Source organism: Saccostrea echinata, unplaced genomic scaffold (genome assembly GCF_033153115.1).
Source record: "Saccostrea echinata isolate AGI-Se365-2 ecotype Australia unplaced genomic scaffold, CSIRO_AGI_Sech_v1 ptg000002l, whole genome shotgun sequence".
Classification (NCBI taxonomy): Eukaryota; Metazoa; Mollusca; class Bivalvia; order Ostreida; family Ostreidae; genus Saccostrea; species Saccostrea echinata.
Window position 1 is genome coordinate 29740673 of NW_026889751.1, and position 22916 is coordinate 29763588.

General features: G+C 34.7%; 1 protein-coding gene and 1 long non-coding RNA gene across 3 annotated transcripts in view; one reads left to right on the plus strand and one right to left on the minus strand.

Annotated features, from left to right (window-relative positions):
• LOC133176928 (delta-like protein 1) overlaps window positions 1-6995 on the minus strand; it is a 30792-nt gene extending 23797 nt beyond the window's left edge. The window contains exons 1-2 of one of the 2 annotated variants that reach the window (XM_061312006.1): window positions 6981-6995; window positions 97-139 (exon numbers count right to left, since the gene is read on the minus strand). The gene's annotated coding sequence lies outside the window, so the exon portion shown is untranslated. Of the gene's footprint in view, window positions 1-96; window positions 140-2079; window positions 2154-6980 lie in introns of those variants that run through there. The other variant, XM_061311993.1, reaches the window with a different exon arrangement.
• LOC133176953 (uncharacterized) lies at window positions 311-22606 on the plus strand. The gene is made up of 4 exons (XR_009719596.1): window positions 311-484; window positions 20969-21106; window positions 22203-22335; window positions 22487-22606. It is a non-coding gene; the product is annotated as an uncharacterized LOC133176953 (long non-coding RNA).
• Window positions 22607-22916: the final 310 nt, after the last annotated feature.

Sequence of the window (22916 nt, forward strand, 5' to 3'; positions counted from 1 at the left end):
ACAATATTTAATGAATGTTTGTACCATCCAATAATTTGTGACTACAATATATAATAAACCTTACTTTTTATTAACAAATAAATATATTTTACTTACTTTTACATGTAATCTACTCCAAAAGCTACATGGTGCATCAAACCTGAAATTATAAAACAGTGTTGTTAATTATTATGCGTTTACAAAGCAATCTATGCATTAAAATAATTAGTAATGGTGAAAAAACTTTGGCACCAATGATGTAGTCCTATGTTTGTCAAAAGAAAATATCAATAATTAAAAATGATGATGTATTTTCATTATTAAGGCCATGGATGAATAATGTTTGAGAGTAATGATGGCAAGATTTCCCAAGCGTATCCCATTATGGAGAAAATTGTCCTCTACAGAATTGAACAGCCGGACCCTTAGAGAGAATTCCATGTGACAGATCTCAAAGATACAAGAGGAGAGAACTAGGCCGAGCTTTCATATCTAAGGATAATGGGTAAGATATTAAACATACAGCATACAGATATATGTAATGTCAATGCATATAGAAAGCATCCAAGGAATAATTACTCCCAAACTTTTCCTCAAAGTCATCCCATCCCTAAAATTTATAAGGTGACAAAAAAGAAAAGAAGAGAATGCATTTAAAATAACTTTACCAAATGGTCCCCTAAACGAGCTGGAACCACTAGAAAAAAGTCCCCAAATGTAAAACGCTTTATGAGCAGTTATCTCGGAGGGTAGGCAGGTGCCCTCTGAGTTGGATCACAAAATAGCAGGGAGGATGGTCCAGGGCTGCCTGTCCCAGAGCAACAGTTTGTGTTTTGTGGGTGGGTTTGATTCCTTTACATGCTGATGAACCTGCTGCAGAGAGTCATGTGATAGGGCTGTGGGAGACGGTCCTATTGTTATCTGTCAGTGACTCTAACAAAGGTCACCTGATACAGCCAGGAAATTACACACAGCTTTTGTTCCTACTGAATGGAGAACAGGAACATCGGAGGTGGCAATAGAATATATAATATTTTATAAGCCGTGTTACATGTAAATTTGATCGTCTGAATGAGACTCCCATCAACATCAAGTCAATAATTCAAGTACTTCCAAATGTTAGCCAGTCATGCTGACAATGAAGATTTCAACGATTGGCTAATGGAGCTCCAGTGAAAGATTTGGGAAGGGCTGGTTTAAGAGACCGGGTATGTTTCGGTTTTCTGTCGGCCATTGATTAAAAGCCTCCCCCTCAGAATGACAAACTTACCACTTTGTCGGTCTGGGACTGCCCAGTCCTGCTGGGAGGTGTTTGTTTTGGGATCGAGATGTTTTTGTGATGACACTCAGGTGTAAGCTCCAGAGATAGTGGAGGAATGTGTCTGTCTTTCTCTCTCTCTCCGTCACCTGGCCTCTTGAGTTATCTCCCCTTTAATGTCAGGTTCTTTTAGAGCCCCCCCCCCCCCCTTTAATTGAAATTAGTTTAAGGTGATATCACCTTAGTAACCAGACCTGGTATTGAGTTATCTTAACACCCAAGTATCACTTTAAATTGTTTAAAACAAAAAACCTATTAAAAAAAACAAAAAAACAACAACAACATCAAAAAACGGACTTCTCTTATATCCATAAAATTCCTTTATTAAATCAGATAGGAATACAAAAAATCCTTTCAATCAGCTAATAACTTTTCAATCTCAAACCCTGAAATCTCTCGGTCTGATCATTTGTGATCATTTTTAATTCCCCGTTTTCTCTTCGTCAAATGATGATTTGTCAGGGAGTTAGTTAAAACAGTTGTGGGGGTTTATAAATGAAGTCTGAATCCCCCATTAAATTTATCACAAACTGCATTAAGTGTAAGTGTTCAGAAGTTAAAAGGATAGAATTCAGATTTCAACAACATTAGAGGAAGATTAGAAACCAAAATTAAATTTAAAAACTTCAGTCTACATATTTATCTGATTTTTGTCCGATAAATTAAAGTTTTTTGTCTTAACTTCAAAGTGGTTAAACCTGTAATAGTGTAACATTCAAGAAAAGGTCTATCAGTTAAGAGTTTATTACTCATTGATTGAAATTGGTAATTAAGATCATTACCTGTTGATAGAAACTAGTAATTAATCTCGCTAATTAGAATCCCTGAGACACTATCTCCTATTTTCGTGAATCTACTCCTGAACAAGAGCTGCTTCTACCTCCAGAAAAAATAAACAGCTGACAGAAGAAACATAGGTATGTATCATCAGGTATATAAATAGCAGCGCAGACCGTGGGAAAATAAAAGCAGTGTATTGGTTCTTCAAATCTGATAACACAGCCGATATGGAATGCAGATTGAATTTATCAATTTGGGAACACAATACACTTTTCCCCTTATTCTGAGGAAAAAGTAGGAGGTGTTATAGACTCCTTAGCATTTAACGGTAGATTAAAAGACCATTGGAGGAAATATTTCGAGATCTGATAAAGTTGAACAGTGTAACAAAGTAAACACCCGGAGAATGGGGCAGATAACATAAAGTATGAGATTGAGGGTTCATGTGTCTTTAATTGAGTCAACATCATAACAAAAGAGGTGACTGAGAGACAGACAGACAGACAGACAGACAGACAGACCAACAAACAATGGGGAAGAACAGTGAGATAGGGTCTGAAAACTACAAGTCTGTGTCAAATTATTTTTTGTGGAGAGATTTTATTTGTAAATAAGGAAATGTCATTAGATATCTTAATGATGCATCTATCCATGGGTGAAGTCTTTTTATATGTTTTCCAATATGGATGTTTGGGCTTTAATGAAGAAATCTACAATAACATATAAAGCTGTGAACAATCTGATAGATATTTATCTGGGAGTCCAAGCTTATCCAATAATCCTAAATTAAACCTTGTGGGAAATTTCACCCATTCATGTTAAACCATCAATCTGAGAATATGTGGACCCTAAGTCAATCAGTAAGTGTTCTATAAATAGAAATGGTGGAACACCCCTAAAGAATTCACTTCAGTCTTTACAGAAATAGAGAGTCTTAGTTCAACATGTTACCATCTGTTATTCTTTATGTTAAAAATGTAAGAAATTACAATCTCCCGATAACAACGGATAAAAGACAGATGTAGAGGCCTTTATCAGAGAGAAAAAAATATGAAAGTAGTTACATGAATGCATACTCAGTAACTGTATTTGCTTATTCATTGAATTTAACATCCCAACAAATCAAAGGTGCATTCAGACAGGAATAAAAGAACTCAATTATTAATTGATTGTGTACTTGAGAGGGTAAATTCTTTGAATCTTTCACCCATGAAATATCGTGGCTAATGTTTCTTTTTCATTTTGTTGCCCTATTGTGTGACACGACTGTACATCATAACTTAGCCTATCAACAAAATGTTGCATATTTCAGGTAGATGTACACCTGTTGGCTTCATGTAAAGGGCCGTAACTCCATCCTAGGGTTGAATGAACCGAGGTAGACTTGATCACGCAATGTCTTAACTTGTTGTTAAATATGCATAAAACCCTGCTTTTATTGAATTATCCATGATTGCGAGCCAGATGACCTTGAAAACATCTGATGATCAAGATCGAAGGGAACAAAGATAGTTTTGGGTCGGTCTTTGTTCTTATGAGAACTAACCCAAGGAAGAGAGTGCTCAAGTCGTGGACTCATCCTGCGCGGGTCGCGGTGATAAATAATACGGAGACCCCTCTCTCCTGCTCAGGGTTCGGAGGTATTTATCTGCTAAACAGCCTGAGAAATCTCGGCAGACCAAGAGCAGGGTGTGACTGAATGAAGTCTGGGTAGAATCAGATAACCTCAATATAACACAAACTCAGACTTTATTAAATACTTAATAAAATCATCAAGTGAGTTAATTAAATTAAGTTCACTTTCTCATGCGTCTAACAAGATTTAGTGCATACCTCATGTCATTTAAAATAAATTTTATAAATAATTTGAACCTTTGCTCCTAACAACATATGATCCCTTTAACATATAATTTTTAGATGGTAAAAAATGTTGAGGAAATATATGGAGTGACTCCTGCTATAAGGTTGCAGTCTGTAAGAGATTCCAGCATGCTTGACTGAAACCGACACAGTTCTGCAGGAATAAATTGAGGAAGATGAGGTGCAATTCACGGAATAAAACACCACAGTAGATAATTCAACAGAGAAACGACATTCTGTTTGTTATTTTTAAAGAGGTAATTCATGGCATTTTGATCAGGAAAAACAAACAGATGAGAGAAAAAGTCGGAGAGATAATTGGATGCAGAGCATTTTTTTCAAATTTAATGCATTTTTCTTCTACCTCTCCTTGTTATCAAATTGCATCAAACTTGGTACATCACTCTAAATCATCACTGAAATATTGTTAGGTGCAAATCATCTGATTACTTTTTCCTGAGGGTTTTTATCTTGTATTTCTTTATTAGTGTATTTATTTGGTGAAGGGTGCTCTTAAACCGACTGAACCCTAAATCATAAAAGTTTTTAATATTTTTGTCGGATTTTGAAGTTTTTCTGATAGAGTTTCTGTAGGTTCCTGGTTTGACAATCTCCACAGAGATAAGACTACAGCGTCTTCCATGTTACATAAGAGATTATGTGATTTATGGAGATGGGGGATACACTAAAATAAACCCCTACAAAGCTCGTGGCGGCTTTCACCTCTCTTCACTTTATTGTTTTAGGTCTCAGGCTTTCACATGTGCTCTGCATTACGTTTAATTTGTCGAACCTTTCAACAGATGAGTTTACTTCCTGTGGGATCACTTCATCCATAACACCCTGCCTAACTCTTCTTTATCATTCACCCGTAACAGCCTCGTAGACCCTCATCGTTCACCTGTGATAGCCCTGTATAACCCCCTTCATCGTGGCTGGGTTTCTGCGAGATCCTTTCTTGGCACCCGTCATACTCCAAACACATTCTTTTGGTCTGGCTATTTGCCGCAAATTTTAGGATTGTCATGCAACTTTGGAGATTCTGATTAATTTTAGTATTCTACAGGAAGGGTGGAGAGATTTTTTTGCTTTCGGAAATGTCTGCCAGGTGCCTTGAATGTTCCATTCCAAAACAAAAAGCTCTGAATCGACAATTTTTCTGCTAGTATTCTGCAAGTATAATTTCCTCTTCAGAAACATACACATAAAAAAAAAACTTGTAATATTTAGAACAGTGTTGTAGAGCAGAACTAGATCCCAGTGCCACATCGCTATGTAGGTAATGCCACTATGTACAGGTATTTAGTATATGACCTGTTTTCCTGGCAGGATTGCTGCCAATACTCAACAGATAAAATGCATGGCAGAAGTACAGAGTGGTTCCTCCAGGATTACCCCATGTTTATGTTCCTCTAGCATGTCACAAGTCTTGTAATGTCAGAGGCTTGATGCCAGTGGTTGTGGCATTTACTCGGGGATCAGTGGGTGAACAAGCCCCTATTGTCAGGGCATTACAACTCATACCCCTGGGTCAGGGAGAGCAAGGAAAGATGAACAGCTGGCACCCTGACCTAAACCTCTGTCACAGTTGAGTTGTGACAGCAGTTGTCATTGGACCAATTAATGACAAGAGAAGTATTAGAAATATGTTTGAAAAGTTCAGTCGAATAAAAGTTCAATTCTAAAGTTTATAGAATTAGCCATATTTTTCACAGTATTAGATGTCTAGACTATAAACATTCAAGGAGACAACAGAGCAGAGAGTTTTAATTCACTGATAATTGGAAATCATCAGAAAGTTCTAGAAATGCAATTTGAGTCTGGGAATTACCATTGCAGTAGATAAGTACATGTTGGGAAGGGAAGCCACTGAGGGATGAGGCTGGGAACCACCATTACAATAGATGAGTACATGTGGGTAGGGAAGTCACGGAAGGATGAGTCTGGAACCACTATTACAGTTGATGAATACATGATGGGAAGGGAAGCCACCAAGGGATGAGGCTGGGAACCACCATTACAATAGATGAGTACATGTTGGGTAGGGAAGCCACCGAGGGATGAGTCTCAAACCACCATTACAGTAGATGAGTACATGAATGGAAGGGAAGCCACCGAGGGATGAGTCTGGGAACCACCATTATAGTAGATGAGTACGTGGTGGGTAGGGAAGCCACCAAGGGAAGAGTCTGGAAACCACCGTTACAGTACATGAGTACATGTTGGGTAGGGAAGCCACGGAGGACATGGGAATTGGCAGGTGCCTCCATCAGCTCCGGCAACTAGCTGCCACAAAGAGACAGGACTTCATAGGACTTTTTTGGTTAATGAACAAGAAACTTTAAAAACAAAAAAGATTCAGTATCTTTACACCATCAAAAAGATTTAGAAACTTTAGATATACAGACTCGGTGATGGTCAGTAAAGAACTCAGCAGTCTTGGTAAATGGTTATAATAAATATCTGCTTGTCATTCAGTGGTGTGCAAAAGAAGAAAAATTATAGCAATATTAACATGGATATTAAGCAATTTCTGTGAACTAACTTCAAATCAAGAGTCAATTCAGAACATGTTTTTTACTCAAGGGAATACCATCACACCTTCATAGAAAAGGCAAGCCCTTTTACATACAAAAAAAATCAAAGAGGAAATATTTATCAGGTTGGTTTTATGTGATCTTGTTATTAATACTTAAAGAAGAATAGTATGATCCTAGTGATCCAGAAGGTATTTAGGAAACAATGCAAGAGAATCACTAATTAGACTAACTAATTAGAGATGTTTGAATGACTGCAGAGGAAAGATTTTTCTGGCAGAATTTAACAGTAACATGCACCCTAGAATCTGTTATATAACATACGGGACCAGTGAATAATCTTCATATTTAACGTGTGCCAAAAACCAGTACACAGCCGAAAGAAAAACGTAACAGTTAGGTGTGTCAGAAAGAGGGTGCATTGATCACAGCTCCACCTAGAGAAAATCGTCTTACAGGGGAGGTTACTCTGGACATTGACAGATCACTGATTAGCATGCTTTTACCTTGTAGTGGCAAGTCTCTCTCTCTGTAACAATCCCTTTAAGCTCCCAGTCTATAACAATCCAACGGAGCAGACAAAACTCACAGCTGATCGACTGAAGCACAACACAAGGGATGGGAAATCTTAGAAAAATGATTACAATTGCTGCGTATTTAAGTATGTTACGTCTTCCAGCTTGCCTAGGAAATACACCTGTGAGTGCCCTACAAATTATTGGCATACAGGTGTCAGAGGTCAAGGGTCACTTCTAAAACGGTTATATTGTGTAAGGGGAAAGAAAGGAATTACAAAAATTCATTATCTTTTATAGAAATCTGGTTTTCATTAAAATTTGAGTAAAAAAATGGAAACTAGTTCAATTCGGAAATAAGTCGCTGTTGGGGGAAAAAAAATAGAATCGTGATCCATAAAGAAGAAGGGTTCTTTTTCCAAGTCTGGTACCTGTCTGGGGTCATGATAACAGTAGTACCTAGGGTACTAGTTTAACTTTTATGCCGCTTATATCAGGGCGTTTCAGTATCAGCCCAGTGAAACAAAAGAAAAAATTCAGACAGCATGAAATGTCTCAGAAGTTAATTTTCTTGGCATCTTGATGCTGATAGAAGCTTTATTTGCAAGACATCAAATGACCGTTCTAAATTGCGTGGCTCATTAAATTATCTGCAGGGAAAGAGAATTCTGGCAAATTCATTAAGGAGACCCTGAGGGTGCATTGCATTGACCAATTTTTGTCCCTGTAGTGAAATTGTAGAAAATTACTTGTGCATGTTCATGCACACCTGGGAGAGAGGGATATTTACCTGTGTGTTATTGTGAGCTTGATCAATTTCACAGGTAATCCTCACTAATCTTTGATGTTTTAATTAAGGCCATCCCCCAAGTCAGTGGAGATTATGCTTCTGAGATGGGGTATTTCCTACAAACAATGCTCATAAACTCTCCATGAAAAATGGGGGCATGTGCTTTGTTCATTTGCTAGTTTTTCTATTACGGAACTGCACTACCCAAATTGCCTCATCACTTAAGCCGTAGGCCATAACGTAAAAAGTAAATGAAACGCAACAGCTGATGTAACATCACTGATAAGAGCGATTTGTTTGGAGCTTCCCTGAGCTTCACACATGATAAAGCTGACGGCCTGTGATAAGTGAGTACAGGGGGATCCTCAATAGTCTCTCCAAGTATAGAGGGATGATGGCTTTCCTCACATGGGGAGGGGGGTTTGTCTCTCCCCATAAAGGCGGAATGTTTTTTTTCCCTGTATAGAGGCATGTCTGCCTTGGTGCAGAATATCACTTGTGCTTTCTTTCTTTCTTTCTCTCTCTCCTCTCAAATTCTTGTAGTTTAGTCTCAGCCATCATGCAAGGTTTTGGAAAGATGGCGAAATAAAATAAAAATTTTATGCAAATTGGGTTCATTGTAACTGAATTCACTCTGCTATGGAGAGATGCCCTTTGTTTACAAAATATTGCAAAAATCATTAAGCTAGTCTTCTTTCCTTTCTTAAAAAATACCACCATATATAGGGCCATTTCCAAACAACATGTAATTAACCCATACAAAAAATATGAATCATTTTTTTATTTTGAGCAAATTAATAAATTATTAAGATAGAAAGCCCTATATTTCATGCAGTGCGTCCCTGGGCAGATATAAAATTTGTACTCATTAACACAGGAGTCCATGTCCCCGACCCGGGGGAGGATAAATCTGATCTAACCAGTCACAGGGGCACCGAGATAAAGGGGAGACCACCCTCCACTGTCTCATGATATCTTATTCAGGTCTGAAATCCAACTGCCATTTCTAGTCGAGCATCTGTTGGAAATGATGGGACTTAGATATGTGTCAGGTGATATTTATTAAATATGCACTCCATTTTCCATTCCGAAGCTGTAGCTCTTGAGTTGTGATAAAATTCGGCAATGTCTTCTTTATTATTTATTGCCCCAGTATTAAGTAGGCATCAAAATCTAATTTTTTTGGAAAGTAGAAATTGAAGAATGTTAAAGTAATAGTTATGATAAGATAAAACGTTGCACATTAATTCATTTCCAGGTTTTTTTTTCCCTATAATCCGAGTAGATCATTTTAAGCATAAAAAACGGAAACTTATTCTCTGCCAGCGGCCATCCTTCACATTGATATGGGTTATCAGTGCCATCGCAAGGCTGTGAGAATGAAATTGATTGTAGAAATATTTATAAAATGTCTTGTAAATACTTTTTTCTCACTCACAAAGAAAAAGTAAATACTGAATTGAAGATTTCCTTTTGTGCTCTTCATTAATTTGGCGGATTTGGGTTATTTTTTTCTCACAGGAAGAAAAAAAAATGTTAAGAAAATGTACAGACAGAAGAAAAGGTTTTAGTGTCAAAAAATCATCCTGTTATTTTAAGTTGTTTTTGTTTTTTAAAAGTTACACAAACACAGGAATTTTTTTTTTTTTTTTACAAGAAGAATTTTGATAGACTTAAAGAGGACTCCCCATGTTTGATCAACTTTAGTTTGGAATATTTTGTAAACATCAATTTCTCCTACAAGTGCACAAGAGATAAAGTGGGAGAATGCAGAGAGACCTCTAAGCAGGTGAATGTTACACTGTACAAAGGAATGATAAAGACTCCTTGTATTGTGAATAAAGTTTTTTTTAAAAAAAAAAAGATAAGACCCAACAGTGTTTGTGTAATTACTGTGAGGTCTGGCCTTTACCATTAGATGACTCCGAAACAGCTATTAATGTGGCATATGATGATGTTAAAGGTTCCTACTGAACAAAACGGGGGAGCTTTGATTGTTTGTCTTCTGTGGGGGTTAATTTCATTAAGGGGGGACTTTGAAGCACTAATTGACTCCTAGTCAGGATAATCAGGGGGGATTTTAAGGTTTGAAGTCAAGTCTTAAAAGAAAACTAGGTGATTAGCAGGGACTTCATTTAGGCACATGTCAGACTCATTACTTGTCTGTTCCCCCATAGGGGGAAGGGGGATACAATGTAAACAAGAGTATAAATAGATTTACAAATACTATAGTTATACTGTGCTTTTTAATGCTTTCCTGTACTCTTTGTTTAATGGAATCCCCCTGTTTGTATCATTACGTCACAGTATTTATAATGTATTGAGGAATCGTTCTGAAATAATGCACAGATAACAAAGACCTGATATCTGTAAACTTTGTCAGCTGTTAATGGTCATCACTATGATATAAACATCAGTTTTTATGTCATAAAGATAGCAGGTCATGTTTTTAATAAGACAGAGTGACTCGAAAATTTCAGGACGACTGACAACTATTGTTAATAATTTTACCACATTTTATTTAATTAATTACAAACTTTGCTCCAAGACAGTCAGGGTCAGACTTATCTTATTTTCCCAGGAGATAGGAATCTGCTATTTCATGCATGTTGCACAAGTTAATTGAGCCATATTGAGCCATACCTAGTTAAAATTTCTGGCGCAATTCAAAAGGATCACAATAAGAACATGTCTAGCCTTCTGCCATTGTGGAACAGTCGTTAATTATTGATGATGTTCAAACAATCAAACAGCATCACCGATCTTTTACTTGCCACTAAATGTTTGCAGTTCTGATTAAATTCCAGAGAATTATTTTTCAGAATTATTGACTGCTGTTGCTTTGATAATACAATAAGGGCGACCAGGAATGCATGATCTAGTGAGAGAGTGGAACAGCTGTTCTAAGGGAGATAACTCAGATAGACTGTGACTGATTTTGGAGCCAGTCTGGCTTTTTTTTTTCTTTTTTTTTTTTGGTGTTAGGTTTTTGTTTTAAATATTTTCAGTTTGTCCTCTTTAAAAAGAATATGGAGATACCTTAGTTTGTGTGATGCCTTTCTGTGTTGATTTGCCATGATTGTGTTATGGTAAAATGTAGTTCAGTTTTTTTTTGTTTTTTTTTTCATTTTTTAGTTTTGGGTATGCATTAAGTTCATCAAAACATTTCAAAAGTACATTTTTTATTACGTAAACCGTCCCCTTTTTTTTCTTGTAAGTAGGAGGTTTTGATAAATTTTGCAGGAAGAAAAAGTCCTTTTTTCAGAATTACCCCAGTAGTCTTTTTGCAGAATGTTACAGACAATTTTAACAATCATAATTTCTCCATTCAAATATTTGGTCTTTTAATAGAAACAGCTCCTGTGTGTTGCTTGCCTCTTCAATTTCATTGTTAGCTCTGCACTTTTTGACTCTTTAATTACTTTTGTAAAAGTTTGTTCAAGAATTTTAAAGTCTGTGGAAGAAAATAAAAATTTACTTTTTAAAGAAAACAAAATTGAACTTTGAAGGAAAAAAAGGGGGTGAGTGAGTTTGGAACAATTTGTTTTAGTGTTTATATTTTTCTGTAGTGATTAGATAGCTAAATATTGATTGGTCATGAAATGCATTTGTCTAATCTAGGCCATTGATTAATGTTTTCCAGATAATATTTGTTCTGGTATTGGACAAACTTGGCCATTTACTTCCATTAAGGCAGAATGGCTATGACCAAGGGAGACAATCAGTGTTGTGGTAGAATTAAGAAAGTGGGGGATGTTGATCTAAATATGTTTGACATTTTGAACTTTTTCTAACAGTCGTACTTGTATTTTATCCTGCAATGATTTCACAAATTTCTTTTTAATCCTTGATTGAGGTTTAGGGAGGGACTGCTGTTGACTTGCATTATTGTTCTAACTTTTCTGGATATGACACTAAAAAGAAAACCAAGATTGGTAATGTGATACATGTATTGTACAAAAATTAATCAAAGTCTTAGCAGTGGACGGGGAAGTAGAATGCAAGAAATAAAAAGGAAATGAAAGGAGAGAGAGAGAGAGAGATACTAAGCTTAATAGAGAGAACTAAATGAATAAAGTTATTAATTGAAGTATACAGTTAAATTTATTTCGTTTTCTATGAAGTGTGTCTTACTTTAACATGAGAAAATGTTGAAAATTTATTGTCATAAATAAGTAAATCTCCAGCATATTGAAAGAAGAGAAAACTTTAGATTGAATGACTGCTAAAGAAATTCATCATGGCAATGTTGGAGTCTCTCACACATTATTCAAAAGACTTGCACAGTATTTCATTGCCTTCAAGGCTTCAACTGAATTTGCTCAATCTTGGATTACTTTGAGAAACTAACAATTCTTTTAAAAATGAATTGAAATTTTAACTTTTTTTTTATTGATTTTCTCAGAAGAAATCAGTAGAGATATGATAAATCTTAATTAACTATAATTAAGAATTTATAAATAAAGGTGTGTTCATGGCTATGAAATTTTCTAGTTAGGAAAATTTTTAATTTGAATTATTGTAATTTGAGCTTTGGCAGTAACAGTGTCGAATGAATGTGATGATGTTTTGTATGACATGCACATAATCTGTGCTTTACAATTATAAATATCAGGGTGGAAAATATCTCCAATTCTTTCGCTTTTATTATGGAAAAGAGATTGGGAGGTTTTCAATAGAAATTGAAATGAAACACATAATGCAAGGGAAAGGTATGGACAGGGGGATCAAGTGGTTATTTACATAAAAGATGACACAGTTTTCACACTGTGAAAAGGAAAATAGGATCTGAATTTCACAAAAAGGAGGAAAAATAAATGAGGTTATTGGATTATAGAATAAAATCCATTGTGCCGTTGAAGGACTAATGCATTTTTGCATATAATTTCAGTTCACCGGTCCACAGAAACATCTTGTGAATTGCTGCAGCCAAGGATTAGCGCAAGAGTGCTGTAATACCCCGAGACCTCCGGATCTGGAGGTGTGAAATTTTCTATTAACCCTCTTTACATACACACTTGAACTCTGTATGACTAATTCTAAAACCTGTTTATCAGTCTATAGGAAATCAATGGGATGAAATTAATGGCCAATTGTTTTGTAAATACAGAACAATGTGTCTGATATCCAGAGTAGGGGCTATTAACTGGTGTAATAGGATAAAATATTGTTGTTAAATGGGCCTGATATGGTCTCCCTATAGTAAACGACCGAGGATCAGGGACAGTCTGCCCCAATAAACAAGTATCAGGGATGTAGTATTCTTCTCAGAGGGTAGATGACAGAGATTATGTAGGGGGGTTTCTAGGTTAACACTTTTATCAAAAAGACTGACATTAGCATGTAACATCACTTGACTGGAATAAAAGCTTGTAGGGACTCTTTCAAGTTATATTTCACTGCCAGAAACCCGGAAGAACCTTGGATTAGAATGCATTCATCTGTCAATCCATTCGTGACACAACCCTGGTTCTGTGGAATATTGCATGCCTGGATCTGTCCACAAATGTGACATGGGGATCCGTGGAACAGAGTATCCCGGTTTGAAGGGTCATCCATCACTGAATGCCGCAGGCTGACAGTTAATCCATATCGAGTAGCAGCACCCTCTGCATCAGAGCTAGTAGTTGGAGGACTACTTCAGCTCACCTTAATTAAATCAGGAAACTCCAAAGTCCCTGATATGAGGGGTGACCCCTCAGTGTTAGGATGAAGTGCCCATATGTTTGGCCTCTCAGATTACTTATCATCAGTTATTACACTCTTACGTATTAGACATGAACTTGCAGGCATACAATTGAAACAGACTATCACATTTTAAGAGGGACTCCAAACTTGACAGACATTGAACTAGACAAAGTTTTGAGCATTCAAGGAAAAGCAGTCAATTTCATCATACTCTTCATTTGATAAAATAAAACAGACATATTTTACATGTATAGCATCCCATATGTACATGTTTAGCATAAAAAATGAGTTTTGTAAAGTTTTACAAGACAAAAGTGAAGAATATGAATTCATGAAACATTAATAACTTGGAATTCACCTCCTTAAACATAGATAATATACAAATTGAACTTAGCAAATGCATTCGTTCAGAATAAAAAGTTAAACTCTCTATGTTCCATAAAATAAGGGGCTTCAAAAAATCGGAATATATTCCATATACCAGCACTACCAAGTATTATGTACAGAGTATTTCATGTGATCTGTAATGCAATAAAAAAAAAATCCCTTTCTATTTTGGATCAAATTGTGTATCCCTCACAAAAACCAATATAATTATGATAAATCATTAATTTGATGTACGACAGTAACTGTCCGCTAATCTATAAGGCCTGTGTTGGTTTTTGTGACTGTCTTGTACAGATGACTCGTACGTCTCTTGGAGAGCCCTGATTTATGAATGATCACCGACTGATAGCCATTAGACTTACCTCCCTTTGATGGCGGTGTTTGTTCAGTTTTGCCGTTTAATCTGTAGTCATCTCACTAGATCCCGTAGACCAATCTCTGCAAATAGAAAACCGTACAATCCAAAGATTCCGCAAGTCACATGATCAAAGTCCTAACCCAACAAGATATTGCCAAATAAAGTTAGTAAAAACACACAGGGACTGGACTTTTTTCACCAATAAACTGTTGTATGAAATTTTATCTGATGTGTAAACTAACATAGTAAATTTGCCTTGTTTTGTAAATTTTTTTTTTTTTCAAGTGGGAAGCCGATGGTTTCTTAAGTATGATAACAAAGTGAAAAGGAGACCCCATCTAGATTTCTTAAATCATGTTAATCCAATTACAGATAATGGCACTTAGAAAACGAGCATCATTGTTAGACTAAATTATCTGCATAAACGCCTTTAGTGTATTTGAAAATAATACGGCTCTTATTAGTATGTTTTTTTATGTGTGTGTTGTCCTCGGCTAATGGGGTACAATAATTGCTATTTAAAAGGATTATGTTTTTTTGTTAAAAACTCCCGATAAAATCTGTACAATAAGTGGGGATTATTCTAAAGCAGGAAATAAAGAAAACAAATTGAGTTCAAATTTGGAAAATTTTCCCATAACATCAAACCCTGAATTTGCATTACAGTGTAATGACATTAACTCTCAAAACCAAACAAAAATAAAATCAAAGTAGAAAAACAGCTTGGATTTGACAAAATTTCAGTTGATCACTCTGTCGTTTAACAAAAATCTACAGGTTATTGGCGCTAAACATGACTAAAAATTTGGTTGAGAAAAAGAAAAACTCCTAGTAATTAGAAAAAACCCAATAAATTCATGTATTTCCTTAGTATATTGCTGTATGTCGGTAATCACATTAAATATAATAAGTTGTTATTTAGGGATCGTGTTCAGAATCCCCCCACTGCCTTACCTCTGTGTGTTATCTTAATCCCGCTGAGTTCTGGAGAACCTAATTTAATCCGTAGCACTGAAAACTCCCACGAAATGTAAAAAGCTCAAAAGTCTCTCACTTGTCACCCCAACAAAAACGAATCTGTCGGATAGAATTAACTCAATTGTCATCTACCCAGAATTAGGCCTGTCAGTCAGTTCAACAGAAAAAAAATCCCAGAAATCTAACATTCTCTCAGAGCTTGGTCATTGCTGGATGGGCTCAATCATCGATGACCGAGAACAATGAAATATGACAATAGCGATTTATGTGTTCCCTGCATGCATGGCTTGCTTTTGTGCATTAGCCCATAGGCAGAATCGATGATGAAAAAATAACCATGTAGAAAGAAATTAATAGGCCAATTATTACAAGCACCAATAACATGCATGTAGAAAAGGGTTTATTGTCAGGGACTCAGGGTCAATCCATGCCCTGTAATCAATACTACAGAATTATATCAAACATTTAATATTCCGAATAATTCCAGCAATTTTATCCAATGATCAAGCAATGTTCTTTGTTTCTTTTTTCTATCAATGCCTCTCCATGTTGCATTCATTAAATGGTGTACCTGTACGTTTTACCTGAGCGACAGGTGTGTCGTAGGCTCTGATTCTAATGGACACCTTCATCAACAGGTGCTAACTGTATCGGGCCTCCTTCATGCCCCAGCTCCTCCCAATCTCGGAAACCAAGTGAAAAATTGCCCTATTTTTTTATAAACAAGTTCAGAATTTGGAGGACTTATTTGATAAATATTCCATTAGGTTCATATTCTTGACTCTGATTATACAATTTATACATCGAACCAAACTGTAATTTGAGGACTGAATTGCATTTTTTTGTACTACAGGCTCCACGTTCTTATCAGGCAAAGAATAGTGTGAATTTAAAATGACTTGTTGAAATCCAATATCTTCTCTTTAACTTAAATTGCATTAAAAAATTAATTAGATAGGTTATTGGTACATGATTTTTAGATTTGCACAATTCTAGATATTTGGGTTTAAAGAGGATTGGTCTAGTGTAACTGAAGGTCATTTGTGTTCATTTTTTATTTTATTTCAAACCATAAAAAAAGATAGATAAAAAATAAATAAACAAAGGGGAAAATTCCTTATTCACTTGTGATGCTTATTGCAAATTCCTCCTGAACATAAAATCAGTAGCATTTAAATATCTTTACAATAGAAGTATCTTCCAGTTTGAAATTTTGAAGTTGGATTCAATGATGCTGAAAATTCATTGAAAATTTTTCCATTAAAAAAATCTGCAAGTTTGATGAAATGTTAAATTACTTTCAAGTGAAAAATTATGCCCTGAATGGGGCCCAGATTAACCAGAAATATGTTGTATTTTACTACATTGCTGGAAGTGTTCAATAGAAACAGGTTGTAATGATGTAACGACTTGTTTTAACATGATATCTGTGGTCCAGTATCGCAGCAAATGGTGTACTTTATAGCTAACTTCAAAGACAATTCACCCGTTAAACTGATCTCAATTCCACGAAATTAGGTCTTTAAATCGAATACTTATCATTTTGCGGCATGTTAGATGCAGAAAATGTGCAGCCGTTTTCTTAATTTACCTTTAGAACCACAGAATGAGTTTGAGGCAGGATGATTTTTTATGGTAATAGCAACTACTAATAACAGTAAATGCTGCATAATTTACATAGCTGTTTAATAACGGCTTCTTTGATTTTCCTAAAAAACAAACTCCAACTCATTGCTTTTAAGTGTAGCATTATTTAACACATGAAGTCTTCTGACAACTTAATTAAGGGTAATGATGGATTCAGTGATCAAGCTGTAGCCCAGGGGCAGATAACGCTGTTATTTTTCATACCTTAAAGGGAGACAATCAACACCTATAATGAAGAGACAGTTATAGATTCTCTGATAAGACAGAGTGAATGATGTGACCTTTATAAGGACCACTTGACCACCAAATATTCGAAGGTCACCAACAAAACTTTGACCACTCAAGCATCATATGAGGAGTTCTGGGACCTAAAGAGACAAAGTGTATAATGCTATAGAAGCTGTACATGTCTTATGTAAAAGCAAAAAAAAAAAAAAATTTTTGAAAAATTAACTTTATTTAATTTCCTTTATTTGTAGATAACTTTTCATGCTGTCACCTCATTTCTTCATGCAATGTTAAAAATATTGGAAGAAGTCTGCTGATCAGCAAAACTGAGACTCCATGCTTAGTTGTCAAATACACAATTGTTTTGTACTTGTCAAAATAACTTTAGGATGGCTACCATGATTTCTGGTTGGTAGAACTATGATTTTTGATCTCTGATTAGTAAGAACAATGATTTTTTTGTTATCCATGATTGATTGAGCAATACCTTTTGGTCTCTGATGGGTAGAGCTATGATTTTTGATCTCTGATTAGTAGAGCTATGATTTTTGATCTCGGATTAGTAGAGCTATGATTTTTGATCTTGGATTGGTTGAGCATTAATTATTTTTTAAATCTCTGATAGTTTGAAGTATAATTTTTTTTAATCTCTGTTGTTTGAGCTATGATTTTTTTAAAATCTTTGATTGGTTGAGCTTTGATTTTTAAAAAAAAAAAAAAAAAATCTGACTGTATGAGCTATGATTTAAAAAAAAAAAAAACAAAAAAAAAAAAAACTTGGTGTGAGCTATGAATTTTTTTTTAACTCTAATTAGGTGCTCTTATGATTTTTTAAAATTGCCTCTCGGTTATGACACTGAAATTGTCACTGCAGATTTTTTTGTTGGTCATTTATTCCAATCAGGTAATGTTAATTTGTTTGGTTTTAACATACTTTGAACATACTTTTTTCCACAGTCATAATTCCCTGGGATTACAATTTCTGTTCAATCCACAGGTAGAAAATTATGCTGATTTCTTAGATTGCCAGATTGTGCTTTAACTGTACTTTAAGTACACTGGGACAAATTTCTGTGACAAATTTGTGACCACATAATTAATACTGTCAGAAAAATGAACTTCTACATTGTTTTATTGTAAATAAATTACCAATATTTTATGGAGGTGACTTGGGGAAAAAATTACTATAAGATACAAATTCCTTTCCATTTAGTGTAAGCTCCATATAAAGATAAAATGTTACATAAAAAAAACTCTGCATTTTTCTGATATTTGTACAATTTTGTAGTAGATAAAAGCAACAAGTAGGGAAGAAAGGGTTACAGAGTTCAGTGATCCTTCAATATAATATGAATTTCATTTATCGAAAGAATGACATAATAATAATGAAATAAAATTCCAATTTTCTGTTTTCTTACTGATATAATAAGATGCTTATTACATTTTCTGCAGGGTGATTCTTTTCCATGGGGATTTTCAGATATTTTTTTATCATTCCGTCGGATCATTTTCAAACTACTGCAGTGCACATGATCTGGTTCATCAGAAATGCACCATTTTAAAATGGAGATAATGTTGGGAATCCATATTATATTTTGTTATCAAGGATTCTGAACTTCAGTGACAAATATAATTGTATATACTTCCCTATAAATTGGATTTTTCGGAGTTATATTTTGGTCCAAAATTCTATGTCCAACTTATAAGCGAGTTCTAGAAACATTGGTATTTTTCCAGAAGAGAAAATTATATTGTAATTTTGTAATTACTCAAACAATTATCATTTATATAAAATTCTTTAATACAGGAAAGGAAGATCTAAGGTCACCATATGTATGAAGCACAAGTGCTAAAAGAAATTTGTTAAAAGAAATGATGTTATTTTTGTTTAAATTGTTAATAATAGATCAAATATTGGTGTCATACCCCTAAAACATATTTTGAAACACTGGTAAATACAATAGAATATTGATCTGAAATTGGCAACAGATTTTGGCAAAAAGAACTGTACCTTTTAAGCAGGTCAGTGGCAAATTTCTTAAAATAGTTTTAACAATACAACAGACTTGCAAGTAAGCTGACTTATATACACTAGTGGTAAACATTGGAAAGACACATCCCCTCGCTTTCCAGTGCAAGTTACAGCAGTTAAAACGAGACACCACAATTGGTCTCAAATATGGCCCTCCATCCTGTGTTTCTTATGTTATTATTATACTCTTGAATTACTGAGTCACTTATAAAATGGTTGGCATATAAGTTGAATGTTGCAGGAGTTTGCAGTGCATTTTTTTTTTTAGTGACATCAAATTCCAATTCTTTAAAAAAAAAACAAAACAAAAAAACAAAAAAACAAAAACAAAAATGGAAGATTCTAGCTATTTTACAGTTTCTTCATTTTTTCAGATTATTTCCCACTGAACTTCAGTGTATGCATGACCTTTTATTCTAGGAATGTACCCTATATGATTTTATGGGAGTATTTTTGGGGGGGGGGGGGTGACTGTGTTATTTTCCGTAAAGGAAAAGGAATTATACAGATGAGTTGTCCCATTTCCTGGGAGTTGGAGAAGGCTGGCAATATGAGGATATAGAATTGTCCCACAATTAGCGACTTGTTTGTTTAGTGAAGTTCAATTTTTAGTGATATATTATACTGGATCATTTCCAAGCAAAGTGATTATAATTAAAAGGAAACCCGAATCAATTTGACAGCTCTAATGGATTATCAATAAACATCTGTTTTTTTAAAATGAGGAAGTGAAGCTGCAGCAATATTAGTTTCACCTTTGATGTCCAAGTGCAGGTATACCCAACCAAAAAAAAAAAAAAAAAAGAAGAAAAAATGGAACGTAAAAATAAATAGGGATATTCAAAGGTATTGGACATGATTAAAGAATGAGGACACAAGTAAATTCCAAATTATTCTTGAGAAAATGAGTATTCATTAATTTCAGATGAAATTGTTGATATTTAGTTGGTTTTCTTGGGCTATAAATGGTTGTGAATTTCGTGAGTTGTCAAATTATTATTTTATTGCCAAAAAATTATACAGCAAATATAAATTGTCAAAGAAGTGTCTTTTTTTTAAAACAAAATGATGAAACATATCAATAATAAAATATTTGGATTATATTGTGAGAAGTTTTTCAGACTTTCTATTTCTCCAGTCATATCTGGATTGTGTCAATCTGCACAAAGGAAATGAGAACTTGGAGTGTTTTTCTTTATATTTACCCAGCTATTCAGCCTTTTAATGTGACAAAGAACGCAGCCATTGTTCGTTTCATCATGGCTGCTACTTCACCAGGACTGGAGTGAGCTTTTAATGCTGCTATAAGAGTATAAATAAACACAATCTAAAGAAATTCATAAAACTTTCAATAAAATATCAAAATACTTCAGAATTAATCAAATTTCAGACCTGTCTTTGAAGTTAAGAAATTTAATGTTTGATAATAGTTTTATATGGTCATAAAATTTGAGTTGTATATTCTACACAGTCTTGCCATTCTTGGTATTTTCGTCTCCCATGTTGGCTTAATTATTTGTAATTATTTGATTTGTAGACCATTAAAAATCATGGTTACTTGTAAGCCAACTCCGCCACATTCCAATGTTATAATCAATACAGATCAGTTTCATCATCTATTTATTCACAACCTGTGCACCCAAACTCTAAGGTTTCAGTACAGGCGGGTGCATAATGGGTGGTTACCCTTTGATTTTAAGTCCTACATCAGAGGGGTCATCGGTGGTCACTCAATCTGGCCACAGGTCCAGGTGGTAGACGAAAGGTGTAGACTCGGATGCCTGGAGCATGTTTAGTTATCATAGCATTGACACCTCAACCTTTTATGTTTGATAACATGCAATAATTTATGGACATATTTTTTTCTTTAGCTACTTGATAATGAAGCTATCGACAGGTCATCGAGGATACCCACCTAAGAGATAGCCGTCCCCTGGCCACAGTAACCCCAGGATTGAGTTGTGTTTTTTAGCCGAATGAGCACCATCGATATCAGAATAATGATCAAGGTAATTAATTACCTGGCCTTTATGATAACTGAAGTATGGCTGATTCTGCCCAGGACTGAACTGTTTACCTGTGTATTATGACAGAAGGTGAAAAAACACAGGTATTTCTGAGTTACTGGTGGAGGATGTCATGTGTCTGATCTGAATTAACCTGTCAATGTCAAATATCATATAGCCCGTCTTAAACTGTACAGTTATAGCTGTACAGAATGAGAAATTCATAACAAATATTACAGATTTAAAAAGAAAAAAAAAACAAACAAACCTACAATTTTACTGAGGACTAATTGTTTTAAGTGGATATACTTTGTGTAGACTCATTCAAAAAAGGCTCACAATAGAGAATTACTACTTCTTTTTAGGTCCCCTGAATTACAGAGTTTTGGATTTTTAGACCACCAAGTGAAAATTCACTCCCTCCTAAAAACATTTATAAAAGACACAAATTTTATTTTTAAGAAAATACCTTCAATACATTTATTGTTTGAAACATAGCCAAATGTAAAAAATATTTTAATTTGATTAGTATCAGTCAAATTGTTTTAAGACACCTTCGTTTTTGAGTTGTATAAAATAAAAATGTACAAGTTGGTACATTCCTGTACTTATAAAGAAAAACTGATTTACCTTTTTAAAAGATGTATGAACATCCAGTGAAATAATCCATAGCCAATCCCTACATCATTGTTAATTTGAATCCAAGATTTAAACAAAAAAATCCTTTTTTTATATGATAACTATATTTGTTATCTAGTTACAAGTTGGCATTATACACTGAGGTATGCCAGGGTGGGAAACATTCTGTCATGCTTTGAAAAAACTTGGTGGGCTGTCTTGCCCTCTCTGTAAATGTATTAACAGGCAAGCAGGAATGTTTTTTCGATTACCCATGTTTTATTATTAAATTGGGATATTTAAGGTAATCTTATAATCCCTTCTACAAATATTAAGTTATCTTCTAAAATTTAGTAAGCATTGTCAAATAAATTGTCTAAATACAGAGGCTATTAGTGTGCCCATTTAATTCCATTGTTCTCGTGCATTCCACTTTTGTCTCTCTCCGCTCAAAGCAACTATAGCGTGGTTAAAACAACAGGTCCTGCGAGTCAGGGGGAGACTACCCAGCCAGGGTCAGGAGAGTTACCTGTACTGTATGCCTGTCTGATGAATAGAGCTGGAAACTTAAGTCATAACAATAACATGCCACCATAGCCCGACTGAACTATTCTGTAAGTTGTTCCACAGTGTTTTCATTGCTTATTATGAATTGAACTAATCTGTATTAAAAAGTACAGGAAAAGGTGTAATTCTACAAACGTAATAAAACTGGAATTTGATTATCCGTGTATTAGAGGTGTATTTTCTGTCTTTTTTTTTCAGGGTATTTGAGCTGTGACAGTAATACTGGCTGTGTTTGTACAGGAGGGGCCTGAATCATCTCTCTCTCTCTCTCTCTCTCTCTCTCTCTCTCTCATGACTGTGTTTTTACCTTTGATTATAGTTCCCTCTCACATTATACATCAATCTGTCTCTTATTAATAAAGTATATAGAACATATTCATCATTTGAATAAAATTTATATAAAAAGTTCTCAGTCAGTATCTCTTTTGTTGGCAGTTATATTTAAGATTAAGAATTGATTCTTTTTAAGTCAAGAAACAGACTTGAAACTAAAAACTTAGAAACTTAAGTCAAGAAATTTCTTCAGTCAAGTCCTTGTTGCCAAATGTAGCCGAAATGAGTTTTATTAAATAGAGGTTTTAAAAAATAATACATTTAGTTAAAAATTAAAAAAAAAGAAAACAACTTA